Source organism: Pinus tabuliformis, chromosome J (genome assembly GCF_031772625.1).
Source record: "Pinus tabuliformis cultivar Carrire ecotype Pingquan chromosome J, CPIR1, whole genome shotgun sequence".
NCBI lineage: Eukaryota > Viridiplantae > Streptophyta > Pinopsida > Pinales > Pinaceae > Pinus > Pinus tabuliformis.
Genome location: NC_142295.1, coordinates 910768627 through 910780280, shown reverse-complemented (window position 1 = coordinate 910780280; position 11654 = coordinate 910768627). Strand labels below are relative to the sequence as shown.

Sequence of the window (11654 nt, the reverse complement as noted above, 5' to 3'; positions counted from 1 at the left end):
TATGGGAGCGATCTCTAATTAATTCAAAACAGATTTGATGATTTCAATAATTTATCAGGTAGCCAGATATGGGAGTGATCTCTAATTAATTCAAAACAGATTTGATGATTTCAACAATTTATCAGGTCACCAGATATGGGAGTGATCTCTAATTACTTCAAAACAGGATGATTTCAATCATTTATCACGTCACCAGAAGTGAAGTGATTTATGTGCTGAAGTATTTTTTTCTACCAGAAATAATCCACCAGCCGCAACCTGTAATAGTATGATTGTATTTGGATTTAATGATTGAATTTGGATTTACCCATTATCTGTGCCTTCAGTATGATTGCCAGTGCTCCCTTTAAAAGGGAAATGTCATTGAGTGCCAGTTACCATGCTCTGTAGAATACGCTAAGGCATTTTTTCAAGCCAGAAATCATGAATTAGTAGCACCCAAGCACTCCAAAACCACAATGTCCAGAATTGAAAGCTGTCATATAAGGAATGGATTTTGATGTATCAAGTGGCTTTACCAGAATTGCTCATTCCGGAGCCAAGTGCGACCTCTTCCAATCACACGCAATGCATCCACTTCTGTAGGACCCATGGTGAGGCACCCGCCCAGACTTATCAAGACACCTTCCCAATGTTCAAGCATGGGTGGGTTGTCTCTTGATTAATCCAAAACCTTAGAATTGCAATCACACGCAATACAGATTCTGTAGGACCCATGGTGAGGCACCCGCCCAGACTTAGTCAAGACACCTTCCCAATGTTCAAGCATGGGAGGGTTGTCTCTTGATTAATCCAAAACCTTAGAATTGCAATCTGAGAAACAGAGGTTCAAATATGAGAGGGTTGTCTCTTGATTAATCCAAAACCTTATAATTGCAATCTGAGCCTGTCCAGGCTTAGTCCTGAGTGTTGTCACTTGGAAACCCTCCCAATGTTCAAGCATGGAAGGGTTCACTTGGAAACCCTCACAAGGTTTGAGAAACAGAAGAGGTTTAAGCATGAGAGGGTTGTATCTTGATTAATCCAAAACCTTAACATTGCAGTCTGAGCAACAGAAGAGGAGAGGCACTGTCCAGCCTTAGTCTGAACACCTTCCCAAGGTTCAAGTATTATGGATTCAGCACTCTGAAAATACCCCTAGGGCACTTAATTGTTAGTTAAATTGGTTTTTTGTGAAATCTTGATTTATGTTACTTGAACTGGTTTTTTGACTGTATATATGAAAATACCCCTAGGGCACTTAATTGTTAATTAAATTAGTTTTTTGTGAAATCTTGATTTATGTTACTTGAACTAGTTTTTTGACTGTATATATAAATTCAGCACTCTGAAAAAACCCCTAAGGTACTTAATTGTTAATTAAACTGGTTTTTGAACTTTTGATCGTATATATGGATTCAGCACTTTGAAAAACCCCTAAGGCACTCAGCACTTTGAAAAACCCCTAAGGCACTCGATTGTGCAGGTGTGGGGTTACCCATCAAGCTTATGATTCCAATAAGCTTTATAAATTCCTTATGATTTCAATAAGCTTTATAAATTCCTTATGATTTCAATAAGCTTTCAATAAATTCCTGCCCAATTTTAGACACCTGAAAAACCCCTAGAACCCAACCTGAAAAACCCCTAGAACCCAATAAGAACACCCTGAAAAACCCTTAACTCACTTTGATTGTGTGGAGTTACCCATCAAGCTTGTAATCCTTAATCCACATCCTTAATTCACTTCAAAGTGTAATTCTTAATTCACTTAATTCACTTTGATTGTGCAAAGTTACCATAAACTTATAATTTCAATAAAATCTGGCCAGATTTTAGAGAAATTAGATAAAGAAAACCCACCCGTCAAATTAGATAAAGAAAACCCACCTAAGAAAAAATAAAAAAGTACCAAGTATAGGGAACTCCAGATTTTAGAGAAATTAGATAAAGAAAACCCACCCAGGAAAAAATAAAAAAGTACGATAGGGAACTCATTTGATATAATAAAAAACCAAAGATATAATCCAAAACCTTAGAATTGTTAGAATTGCAATCTGAGCCACAGAAGATAGGCACTGCCCAGGCTTAGGCTTGGACATCCTCCCAAGGTTCAGAATGGGAGGGTCGTCAAGGATCTCTTGATTAATCCATAGCCTTGCAATTCCAATATGAGCAACAGAATTGATGATTTCAACAATTGCAATATGAGCAACAGAATTGATGATTTCAACAATTGACCATTGGCCATATTCAAAGGAGTTCACTGGAAATGAGGTTGAGTTGCGTTGTGCGCCAATGACACGCCTTGGAGACTATACCGAGATCTTGGGCAAGGCGGTCGAGAGAGAAACCGTAAAAAGGAAAAACTCTCGAATAGTGGAAGCAGGAGACTGCAAATCCTACTAAGAAAGATTTTTCTACAGAAAGATACAGGTGCGGCGTCGATGTAAGGCTTGCCTCGTCTTTGTGAGTTTCCATCATTGTTTCCTTCAATTTAAAATCCGCCATTTAATGTGAGGATGTACCTAGCTGTATTCTATCATTTCATTATAAAATCGGTCATTTAATGGGAGGACCTATCTTGTTGTATTCTGTCATTTCATTACTTTCGCCAGGATGCTGAAATCTGTTGCAGAGTTTTATTTTTCTGTTTTTGCTTTGTTCAGTTAGTTGTATGATGTTTGCTCTGCAGTGAAATTTCCGCAGAGAAAGTATATAAAAATCAAGTGATAATAATCAGAAATTTTTCATATTTGAAGAGCCATTAAACGCTCAAAGAATTAAGGACTAATATTTTCGGAGGCAACCGTATTTTTTAGAAATATGCATGCACATTAGCCTCTGTTTTAATAACTGAAGCCTGTGGCGCCCATTGGTAAAAGCTACAGATCAGCCGCCTGATTGAAAAATGGCCTAACGTAGCTCTTTCAAGGCCAATAAAAACCCTAGATCTCAGTATCAGGCCAAATTTTCGCTTGATTAAAAAAATACAACTTTAAACAACGGCAAACTAATTTAATGAAAAAGACCTGCCATGAACAACCAGACAAACTTCCCATAACACTTGAGATCATACAAACTTGCCAAACTAATTTAACGCAAAAAGACCTGCCATGAACAAATATACAAACTTCCCATAAAACCTGGGGTCATACAAACTTGACATCAATACACACACACAACTTAAACGCAAACAATGCCGGCATCAGCTTGTCAGAGGTGTTTAGTTATCTACACAGTAGTATTCAGTGTGTAGAATAAGATTTAACATCATATGCCATCAATTTTTACGGTGGTCAACGTAGTATAAACATTTTCAAATCAAATAAAAAACTTATCACACAACAACATTACCAAGCCTTTCAGGAACCCATTATAGGGTTATAAAGACAATCACCACGGTACAATGTCTGTCCGCCCGTCTGCTTTCTTCATCATAAAGACCATTTCCATCTCACTATTTCACCACAAAATGCAGACAAACATACACAACCCTCAAAGCAACGAAACACAGTACAAGGCAATACTGTACCAGAAACTTCATAAAATAGAAGGTATGGGGCAGGTCATTTAACACCATCACAATAAGTCATATGATGGGCTGGTAAGATCACCCATCGATCAATTTGGGCATCAGATTTAACCCTAGCACAACGGAGCTTAGTTCTGTAACATAAATGTTATAGAACAAAAGTCTAATGCTCAAGGGTTGGTAAATGATGCCACCGACCAAAACTAAATCTGCGATCAACTCATCTATAACCCTAATCCAAGAAAACCGGCTAAAACAAAACCCTAGCATACATGTAAATACTCACACGGTCCATATATGTCCAATAACAACGTGAACAGGTCTTTCAGGAACCCAATTTAGGGTTTTATAAAGACAATCAACACGGTACAAATTCTGTCCGCCCGTCTGCTTTCTTCATCATAAAGACCATTTCCACACCAACAGAAACACAAGCCTTACAAAGCAAACAAACAAAATAAAATGCCAATACTGCGCAGGAAAGTTATGAAAATTAAAAGGACCTTACGCAACGCCCTCAACAGAGAAAGAAATCAATCACCATAAACCCAACAAAATTCCGCTTACAAATAAAATTTGAAGCGTCGTCTCCGTCCCAATTCGCTTCTCAATCAAGCTGGACTTCCTACTTATAAGCCGTCGCTCATTAAGGGGTTTCCACCCTAGGGTTTACATATTTTCAGTCACAAACCCTAACGCCGATCAAAATTAGTCAAGGGAACCTGAGTGTGGTAAGCTTCTTCATTGTGCGGGTTTGTATATATTTTTGACACGAGTGTAATGGGTAGAATTTTTCAACTCGTTGATAGGTAATTTTTAAAGCCGTAGTCTTTAACGCGACTTTTTGAAAGTCTTTCGGGCAATTTTTTCCGGTGAAAATCCGGCAGTAATTTATTGAAATCCAAGTTTGATAACTAGTTTCTGCACAATGAAAGCGTCCCAGGGGTTTTCCAGGGTGCTGAATCCGAATATGCAGTTAAAAAACCATTTTAACTGCAACAAATCATGATTTCATCTCAATTTCTTCCGCCGGATTCCGTCACCGGAATCTCAAAAAGTCGCATTATAGACAACTCCATTTTTAAAGAGCATGGCATAACCGGTACTTATATCACCCCATTTTGTTGACTCGAGTTGAAAAATGGTTTCGAATTTTGTAATAATTGATTAATTAAAAAAAATGTGATCTCATTTTTAATTATGTTTTTTTATGTTTTTTAATTATGTTTTTTTATAGTGGAAATAGATTATTACCATAAAAACCTAAGTTGCACATAAAATTTTAAAGTTTGATAGCTATAACATAGATTTACAAAAATTCTTAACAGATTTTATCAAAATATTGCCAAAATTTCCATGATTTCCAGGGCAAAAAAAGCAATTTGATTAAACTATTGTGTTTTTTTTTAATTTGTGTTTCTTTTTATTTGAAATTGTATTTTCTTAAAATGCGTTTATATAATATATTAGGTATCATGGTTTATATAACCAAGGATAATAGTTTAAATGTTTCAAAATGTTAACAACTATCACTATGAAGTTTATGACAACTAATATAAACTAAATTACAAGAAGTAAAAGATAAAAGTTGAGTGGCTAAACATAATATCAAGAATCACATGAAGTAATCGGGGCTAGATCTTAAGCATTGGTTCCTGCTAGTGTTGGAAGTTTCAGACCACTTTGGAGATGGCATTCTATATGAGCAAGTTGAGCATCCAAACTCGCAAGACATGAGTGTTAATAAAGTAGAACACAATGGATTTCATTTTGGAAAGATATTATATCATTATGGTCTTCATGTTTTTCCTTTAAGACCCTACCCAAGTGTGTCTTTATCTCCGAGTGAAGGTTAAAGGAGTTCAATCCAAGAAAGATATTATATCATTGTGGTCTTCAAGTTTTTCCTTTAAGACCCTACCCAAGTGTGTCTTCATCTGCGAGTGAAGGGTAAAGGAGTTCAAGTATTGGCTTTGTCTTCCCCTGGTATGTGTAGGGTTAGGAACTCAATTGGCTACTTCAACTTGAATTTTTAAAATTAAGTAGGCAAAAATTTTAACCATTTTAAGAGTATTTAGATATTCGATTTTTAAAAGGTATAGAACTTTGACTTCTCCTAATTTTAAAGTGATTTGAATATATAAATGTTTTTAAAGAAAAAATTCTAAAATTATATTAGAAATTATAATTTTTTTTATGGCATGGAAATTTTGCTTTAAATTTTTTGACAATTTAAAAAATAATAATAATAATAATAAAGAATTCTCACTTCGTCCCTTAAAACAAGTGGGATAATTGCATAGCAACATAGTCTTTGCATCACAATTTTTTGTATTCTTTTGTTTCTGCAATCTACTGCAACGGATATTGGTTGTAGATCCCTTTGCACATTCTTTATTTGTTTACCCCCAATGGTTTATACAATGTTTCAGAGTAAATGTTATTGAGCACTCGAATGATGTTATGATTATGCGTCAATTCACTCAATAAATGCCACAAATATTTACATTTATCGGCAAGAGAGCTTTTGTTAATCGTAGGATTAAGCCTTAGTTAATTTTTTAATATGTGGTAATCCAAGCCCTTGGAGGTTGATTGAGCTTATGTAACATTTCGCCAAAACATTGTTGTGGAATAAGAAAATATGTGTGTCAAATAACGTGAAAATTGACGGTTTGCAACTTTTAATTAGCCTAAGTTGGCAGTGGCGATTGTGGCAAGCATAATGTGCAGAGTGATGACATGTCACCCTAAAATAGGGAAACCTGGCAATTGCAATACGTGATTTATGCATGTTAATTTAGCCAAAATAGGTGACACATGGCAATACAGAAACTGAGGTACCGGGTGGAATACAGTAGCCACATTAGGCTTAGTTTTGTTTCTTGACGCGAATTCCTGCGAGATAGGGATATTTGTGTCATTTAACGAAAGCATTAGTGTGACTCCTTTTTCAGTTGACACATGTCACTGTCACATGGGCTACGTGTCATCATCTTATCCATATCAGATGTCCATTTCAGTAGTTAGAACAGCTCATCATAGAGCACTAAAGTCAAAAATTAACTAAAAAATAAAGGTCTTACATTATATAACGAAAATGACTTCTCATCGTATCGCAACATTGGTGTTAATCCTTGCAATTAAAGCATTAATCCATGTACTTTAAGCATTAACATGGGTAATTAAGGGTAATCAATTTTATTGTGGTTAACGTGTAGATTGGAGGTCATTTCACATTTAAATGAAATTAATCACCATATATGTTCAACAAAGAGTTAGGTATCATATATATTTTTATATCTTAATGGCAAATATAGTTGAAATGCACTAGAGTAATGGTGAAATGATCTTGTATTTATGGCTTATGCAAAAGAAAATATATTAAATTTTATTGAAAGCAATAGTTGGAAGTAAGGAAATTATAGTGGATTCCTCTTGTTTAAACACTCTCCAAGTCAAAATGAATGAATGAACACAAGCCAAGGAAATATGGACTCTCATTCAGAATCTAAAGGTGAAATGGAAGACAAAGCCTAAATATTCTTGGTTTAGCACTACAGGAAGTAGCATTGGACAACCTACATCACTAAACAACCCTAGAATCTCCATGACACCAAAAGCCCAAGTTCGACACAAAGAAGGGTATGAAACAAAAAGTTCAATTGACATCCTTGAGAAACTTATAACTTATAGATGTACTTTTTATGGCAAGAGCATTTGAGGTACTCCTTATCTTATATGCTCAGTCATCAGCTTGTTGAGGATGATGAAGAAGTTGAGAGACCTCTGTAATGAAATAGGAAAAAAGGTATGTGGTTGTGATTGTAGTTTATCCAATACTCAAAGATAGCCATCATAAAAGGTAACAAATCATGGAATGGGGTGACAACAACTCCAGAATTTCTTACAAGGATTATGTAAGTATGTATAAAGTAAAAAAGATAGTGCCAGATTTATGTTTACTTAGCTTGTATATATAATAAGTTAATGTTTTGAGAGAAAAAGGGAAAAACCTCCATATGAGCAAAAGTTTCAAAAGCAAGGGAATCAAGGTGGTCACCTCAGGAAAACTATATTAAAAGATACCTAAAAACACTTGGTTAAATTGCAAGTCTTCTATCGACAATAAAGCACTCAGCAGAAGAGCTATTTTACTTAACATGCGAATTTTTCTCCAGCTATATAGGTTGTAGAATCGTTCCAAATTTTGTAGTCAATATTCAAGGAGGTTGTAGAGGTAGAAGAAGAAGAGGCATTTGTGGTTTTCGAAAGGTCTAAGAAGAAAAACATCTAGCATACGGAATGTTGGATTACTGATACTACTGCGAGAGGAAAAATCGAAGTTACTAAACAGTAGTCAAGGCATAAAAATGTATCTAATTTATATTTCTTAGAGTATGTAATGTAGTTCTTAATTAAAGGAGAATTATGCAGGGAGTTGTTCGAAAATTTGCTTATAAAGACCTCAAGTCCATTTTAAGGAGGTATTTGAATTAGTATAACATACACGTTATGTTACATTGTTCATGATGACAATCTAATTTTATTATATGCGTGTAACACCATCCTCCCACATCTACCCAAGTAATTAACCAACCAGAGTAAACATGTGACGAGAAGCTACTATGATTGGATTCGACCTCCTATGTGACCTTAAGGAAGTGGAATCGATGGAAACATAACACACAAACATTCAACATCAGCTTCAGGACCCTCATGAACCAATCCAACACTTCAAACAGCTTGCCCTTGGGTCCTACTGAAATTTTGACCATCTTAAGCCTCATTCACTCTCATGTTATATGCATGACAACATCTAGAAACCCAGAGTCGCTCTCACAGGCTTGCCTGCCAGCATCCAGAGACTCATTTTGCCAACTCTGTGCTAGTGTCCCTGGGATTTGAGCCACTTTTTTAGGCCCAAAGCCTGGGTCACGCCTAGAATGGAATGATAACTTAGGAGTAGTAAAATAACAGGGAAATAATGATGCAAAAGCAATAAGTTAAACAAGACCTTAATCAGGCCCCTACTAGCCATGATAGACATTTCGTCAAACATATCACAAACATGTAATCTATAGGTGTAACCAACAGAATTAAACATAGGGATCTCGTACTTATCTGAGAATCGCTAAGAACCATTATTCCCTCATGTCATTTGTTTCATTATCATCTATTAGGTCATAGATACATTATCCATTCATTTACAAGTAAAAACATGCTTTGAGTCATGCATAGTTGTTGCCATAAAACATGCATATAACTAGCATAGTAATAACAGAAATACCACAAATATATCAGCCATAAGATCCACATATAAATCAGTACATTTACACATGAAACCAAGGGAATGAATTCTTCAATAAACCAACCGGAGATGGGACTACCACGTTCCACCCAACCATAGATTGGCTAAGCCAAGTCTCTCTTTAGCCAATCACCCCCATGCTATATTCCAAGCATGAATGTGGGACTCATAAAACACGCCAAACAAGCATGGATGACACCAAAGTTCTCCACCTACGACGTGAGGAATTTGAGTGCCTCCTAGACTCTTAAGCTTTACCGTAATCCACAGTCTGATCCAGGGATCACTAGGCCCTACACCAAGACACACTCTCCAAGATTTACCGTACATCCCATCCCGAGACTACTAAGCCCATTGGAGAGAAATCCACCTCTTGTTTTTACCGTATATCTTGTCATTCACCAGCAAAGATTCCTAGGCCCACCGAGGCACACAATCTTGACTTTATCGCAACCCACAGTATGGCTCAGAGGTTACTAGGTCGTGGCTTTACCGTGATCCACAGTTTGATCCAGGGACCACTATGCCATGTGTTTTTCATTTCGAAGATCCACCCCACTCAGCTTCGAATCCATCCGGTCATCCCAACTCAACCGAATATGAGAACCCATCTCATCAAAGCTATCAAGAAATGGCAAGGCTAGGCTGAAGAACACTGTCACACCTGGAAAAAACCATGTCATGATAGAAAAGAACCACATGCAATACCATGAATTCCAAATCTAGCAAGGAAAATACACATGCAAGTTGACACCTGCAATGAGACATGTTGTAACTGTTTGATCTTGCCTTTCCCTACTTGATCTTTGCTTCCTCTTGCCTTCTTTACCTTTCTTTCTCCAATGCCAAAGTGCTCCAAGAAACTCTAAGTGTCTAAGAGTGAGAGAGAGATAGAGAATAATGAGAGAGCTCCAAAACTCAACTGACAAAAGGTTACCAACTGATCCTCATAAGCCATTTTATGAATGAGGCCTCTATTTTCTTCATTTTCCATTATTTTCCTTCATTTTCCTCCTCACATGCAACTTGTGACCTTTCACCTCCTTTTTCTCTTAATTTCCATTATTTTCATAAATAAATGTGCCAAAAAATGCCATTTTCCTTTCTAAAGTCTTAGCCATTGCTTTTGCCAATTTCCTTAGCCATAAACAACCAAATGTGTTACAAAACCCTCCCCCTTGGGGGACACCATCCTCAGTGTTCAATCACACATATACCTCAGCAAACTGTTGGAAAGAAGATGTACTGCTCGTGGAGCTTTATAACATAGCTCCACACAGTATTTACAATGATCACCCTGCTGAGTACCAACCCACATGACATCATAGAAACATGATAACATAACCACATGATAGCATAGTAACATGACAACATAATCATAATACCATGACACCCATATCGCTTAGTGGAGCTTTATAACATAGCTCATGGCGGTATTGACATCCATATACATATGTACGTATAACAATATCACCAAAACATATACCAAAACACCATATAAAAACATGTACCAAAACACCATATCAAAGCTTATACCAAAACATCATCTCAAGATTGTTTTGCCTCAATCGATAAACAAGAAAGGATACATAGTCTGCATCTGATCTGTTATCTCCCATGTAGCTTCATCGAGCCCAAAGTGCTTCCACTACACTTTAACTTGCTCGATTGCTCGGTTTCGGAGCATGAGCACCTTTTTCTGCAATATACACTGAGGCTCCAGCTGGAATTCTCAATCTAATTCCACCTGTAATACAGATCAATCAATCACATAATCAACATATTTAATATACTTCTTAAGCAATGACACATGGAAAACATCATGGACTTTCACTGTCAGAGGTAGTGCAAGTCAATAGGCTACTGGCCCAATCCTCTCAATGATACTGAAGGGTCCACAAAATTGTGGTGCCATCTTGGCACATGATCCAATCCGCAAGGAGCTCTTCTTTGGTTTGATGCACAAGTACACTTGTTCCCCAACCTAGAACTCCTTGAACAACCTATTCTGATCTGCATAACTCTTCTGCCTATCATGTGTTGCCTTTAGGTTCTTCTTGATCACCTGCATTTCTTGTTCCATGTCCACCAACATGTATGGTCCAATCAACACCCTGTTAACCAGATCACTCCAACTGATAGGAGTATTGCAACTTCGCCCATACAATGCCTCAAAAGGACTCATCCTCAATGACTCTTGATAACCATTGTTGTATGCAAACTCAACCAAGGGAAGATACTCTTCCCACTTCCACTGTTGATGCATCACATACATCCTCAACATGTCCTCCAATATCTTGTTGACCCTCTCTATCTATCCATCTGTATGTGGATGATAAGTTGTGTTGAAGTCCAACTCTATGCCCAAATCTGCAAACAACTCCTTCCAAAACTTGGAAGTGAACTTTGCATCCTTGTCTAACACAATTTTCTTCGGAACACCATGCAACCTAACCACATCTTTGATGAATACCTTTGTCGCATCACTAGCTGAGAATGTAGACTTCACTGTAATGAAGTGTGCAACCTTCATCAACCTATCCACAACAACCACGATGGAATCATGTTGTCTCACTGTCCTCAGCAACCTGTGATGAAGTCCATGGAAATGACCTCCCATTTCCATTATGGAAACACGATCAGCAGTAGTAGTCCACCTGGATGTTTACACTCTGCCTTCACTCACTAATAATCAAAACATCTAGCCACATACTCTGCTACATCCCTCTTCAGATTTGGCCAATAATAAAACTTCTTCACTGCAGTCAATGTCTTATGATAACCTAGGTGGCTTGAATACGATTTTTCATGAAACTCTCTCAAGATCAC

At 37.0% G+C, this 11654-nt stretch overlaps 1 long non-coding RNA gene and 1 other non-coding gene across 2 annotated transcripts; both read right to left on the bottom strand.

Annotated features, from left to right (window-relative positions):
• Positions 1-3165: 3165 nt before the first annotated feature.
• On the bottom strand, positions 3166-4304 carry LOC149229699 (uncharacterized). Its single transcript, XR_016247313.1, has 2 exons — positions 4082-4304; positions 3166-3950 (listed from the first exon to the last, which is right to left on the bottom strand). It is a non-coding gene; the product is annotated as an uncharacterized LOC149229699 (long non-coding RNA).
• On the bottom strand, positions 3181-3264 carry LOC149229700 (small nucleolar RNA R16). Its single transcript, XR_016248556.1, has one exon. It is a non-coding gene; the product is annotated as a small nucleolar RNA R16 (small nucleolar RNA).
• Positions 4305-11654: the final 7350 nt, after the last annotated feature.